At 37.3% G+C, this 4,175-nt stretch overlaps 1 protein-coding gene across 1 annotated transcript in view; it reads left to right on the top strand.

Moving 5' to 3' along the window:
• Positions 1–4,034: 4,034 nt before the first annotated feature.
• The window catches only part of LOC122799718 (5-phosphohydroxy-L-lysine phospho-lyase-like), a 789,953-nt gene continuing 789,812 nt past the window's right edge, over positions 4,035–4,175 (top strand). Inside the window, exon 1 of the mRNA XM_044068965.1 lies at positions 4,035–4,175. This exon is cut by the window's right edge and continues 46 nt beyond it. The gene's annotated coding sequence lies outside the window, so the exon portion shown is untranslated.

A 4,175-nucleotide genomic window follows, 5' to 3' on the forward strand; every position in this document is an offset into this window, starting at 1 on the left:
TGTGAAGGAAGAAGTCTTGATAGGGAGATCTACTAGATTCATGCCCATTTTGGGGCAAGGCCATTTACAAACCGGGCAGGGTAACAACAAACTGGACTTCCACAGCAACCAGTTATTGTTTATCACTGAATACAGTGGTAACATTGGTAACATAAGTAGGATTGTAGATAGGGAATTTAAATATTTCCAGGAATTAACAGATCTTAGTGGATTTAAGAATATCACTTTTAAAACTGTATACAGGAAAGGTTTTAACATCAAGAGAATTCTGGAGCAGGATACTAAATCATTTCAGCAAGAAAATTCCCGTAGAGGGACTTATAAGTGTGGACGGTGTTCACAGTGCAAACACATTTTCAATCAAGAATTTGTATATTTGGAAAGTAGAAGTAGGAAGATTATTTCCAAAAAATTTTACAACTGTCTTTCCTACGGGGTTGTCTATTTGGCAGTGTGCCAGTCATGCCAGGCATTTTATGTAGGGAAGACCAAAAGGCAACTCCGTAGAAGGGTGTACGAGCACCTTTATGATATACAAAAATGTGACACTAACAATGCACTTTACAAGCACCTTACTACATGTTCTGGAGGGACCTTTTCTTTATTTTTTTGTCTTGGATTCTGTTTCTAAAGAAGCCAGGGGTGGACCCTGGGAGGTATTATTATCCCATAGGGAAACATACTGGCAAATCTTGTTAGAATCTAACAGATTTCCTGGGCTTAATGATTCTGTGCCCATTATTCCATATTTAAAGCTCAAATCTGAAAGGATTTGAAATATTAATTTGAAATACATCAGGAGAGTTCTTGGTATATAACAGAAAGTATTTTGTAAAATTTCAGATACATGAATATGAATATATATACAATACTATTGCTTTTATTGGTTTTAACATGTTTGGGTTTTAATATTTGTTTTATTTTAAATTTTATTTTTATTTAGTACATATGAAAATGTAAAGGATTTTATGACATTTATTGTGTGGCTTTAAATGTGACGAATTAATCTAACAGTGAGTTAAGTGTGTAATTGCTTCAGTATTTAAACCTGTGTGATTTACCAAGTGTTTGTCTGATGAAGTCATACGCTTGACGAAAACGTGTGTATAATTTTGTGGCGTTAAAGAAAATAAACTGCTGTTTTGTGGATTTGAGCATTGGAGCCTTATTGTGAGCTGTTGCGAGTGGTATTGTATCACAATTCTCTTCAGGTGGAATTTGCTTACCGGACTGTCGTGTTTGCTTTGTTACTAGGCTATTGGCCCTAGGGCCTATATAAGCCTAGCCAAAAAGGTACCCTGGCTTTTGCCACCCAAGAAAATTATTTTCCTGTGCCCCTGTTGAGCAGAGCCACAGAAGTGATCCCCGGGGTGAATTTCCTAATTCCCATCCAATCATCAAGATTTTTCTTGAAGAGTGCTAATGAGGAGCTTTGTTTGATATAGATAGGTAGTTTGTTCCAGAGTATAGGAAGTCTCTGGGACAGGAATCTATCCCTCCAGCATGTTCTGTTTATTCTGGTGACAAGGTTTATGTTCCTAGACCGTGTAGCTTGAAGGGATTGGGATTTCTTTAAGTGGAGCATGTCCAACAGCTCTGGGTTTGACATAGCTTTGAATGTTAGGCAGAGATTGCCTCTGAGTAGGCGATATGTGATGGAGTAAAGCTGGAGTTTTTTGAGATGGTCTGCGTAGGACATCTGTTTGAGGCCGGTAATCCTCTTTGTGAGGTATTTCTGCAGCCTTTCCAGTTGTTTTAAATGTCTTGTGAGGTACATACCAAAAGGAGCGTTGTACTCTATAATGGGTCTAATGAGTGATAAGTAGAGGGGAACAATGACTTATTTTTTCCTGGAACATTCTCTTAGGTATTTTTTGTCAATTTGCAGTGACTTAAACTTCCCCAATAAATTGGAAAGTTTAGTCAAACAGTTGTTATACGTGTCAGGCTCAACCACTGTCCCGTTTGTTACTGTTTTGGTTTCAAAGTTAAGAAATTGCTTCTCATTAAGCCAAACACTAAAATATTTCTGAGGACAATTTCCATACTTAAGACCATCATAAAAAGCATGACAGTCACCTTGCCGAATACTATACATTATTCACAATGAGAGTGTGCGAACTGAGAATAGGGACAGGACCATCTCTGGAACATCATACAACAATTGTAACACCTCAGGGGTAGTTTTACCTAGCTATGTGTGATCCCTGTAGAGCATTTTACATAGGGATAACTGAGCAAAAGCTGAAAAAATGTGTTTGCGAGCATTATTATGATATTATGACTTTAAATGATAAGAATGCTCTTTACAAACACACTTTAACATGTAAAGAAGCTAGATTTCTATTCTTTGTACTTGGAAATGTCCCTGTTGACATTAGGGGTGGTCTGTGGGAAACCCAGTTGGAATACAGGTAATTATTCTGGCAACTGACTTTAGATGCCGGAAAATATCCTGGTTTAAATGAGAATATCTCTATTGCCCCCCTACTCAAATTGAGAGCTGCTAAGTTTTTACATTTGTATTCTCCATTTGACATCTTGTTACAATATTTTTGTGCACTTTTTCTGTGTAATTCACTTTTACATTTTCTTTTTAATTTTAGTATGGAATACACCATGGCTGGATTGTTTTACCCCCCCCCCCCCCCCCCTTTAAAACACATTTTTTCATATTCCTTGCGGTATGGCTTTAACATGATTGGCCAGCAGATGGCGCTATTGAGTTTCAGGACATCTTTCATTCTTAAAAAAACATTTCATGTATTTTTTAATAATAGGTAGTTTTATATACAGTTTCTTAATAAAGATGTTTACATAATGGCCCTTTTAACAAAGATGTTTAAATGTTTTTTTCTAAATGTTTTAAAATAATGGCATTAAGAATGAGCGTAATTAATTATTTTTGGTCTTTGGTCTTAAATTGTAGGTGGACTTTGGTTGTTTTAGATTCCTGCAGTATTTAAACCTGCACCTTAACTGTATTTTCGTTCATCTGATGAAATCTACTATACTTGTTAACAAAAACGTGTGGTGCAATTTAAGCGTTTATGTTCTGATTTTTGCTTATTAAAGTAATTCACTTTCAGCCTGTCGTTTCTGGACTCTTGTGCTGCCCTTGATTTTCAAGTTTTTAACCAAACAGAATCACCAGTTAAAAAATATGCACAGAAGACAAAACTTATATGAATTATAAATAATTAACAACTCTTCTGTCTCTATGCTGGTCATGGAATTATGCAAACCAGGCAGCATCAGTGACTGAACCAGTCAATACTAATAAATGGTGACCCTTTCCAAAGAAGTCCTCCCCAGGGCATATGCAGTTGGCACAAGTACAGAAGCACCTGATTACCATGGAAGGTTCTAGCACCTTGCAGAGGTCCCACTGCACAAGCAGACTGTGACAGAGTCTAGACCATGGCAAGGGGTCAGCTTGTCCAAGCCCATGCTCCACCCTCATTATAAACAGTTCGTTTAAGACAGACCAATAAATGTGGACAAAGCCATATATAATGGGGGTGGGGGACAATTTCTAAATATTGCTCTTAGAAACTTAGAAAACTTATAAAATAACCGATTTTGTATTAGCGTGAACTTTCTGAAGAGTATTAAGTCTGAAACTCAAACGTCTGTCATTATTTTCTGACTTCAATCCTCAATAATTTGCTAGTGATTTGACAGAAAACCAAACCAAAATTTTATGACGAACAGACCAAAAATATGATGAAAAAAATCTGGACATTCTTCAAAAATCTGTACAGCTGAGAGGTATGCAGACCTTCACCTACAACAATGACAGTTTTGTAAACCACTGGACTATAAATTATTCAGATACTAAGCAAATCGGTCAACCACATCTAGTCAGTTACAAGGAATCTTTGTGTTTAGATATTTAATCATGGTAGCCTTATCAAGTGATAAGTCTAATATAAAGGCTGAGGGAAAATGACAAGTGTATAGCCCATGTCTAAAGCCCAGGAGGCTGAGAAGGACATTGGAAGCAAAGATGTGCACGTCCCATTCCAAGGCTTCCGTAGGGCGGGAATCTCTCAAGCACCGTATGAACCGAGTGAGTGACCGTCACCCCAATTCAACTAACTGCACTGTACCTCTGACAGCACAGGACCCCAGATGTTACTGCGGACTAAATCCCAAATAAAAGCAAATCCGAG

The sequence above is a fragment of the Protopterus annectens genome, chromosome 4.part0, assembly GCF_019279795.1.
Source record: "Protopterus annectens isolate FY-2018-M chromosome 4.part0, PAN1.0, whole genome shotgun sequence".
NCBI lineage: Eukaryota > Metazoa > Chordata > Ceratodontiformes > Protopteridae > Protopterus > Protopterus annectens.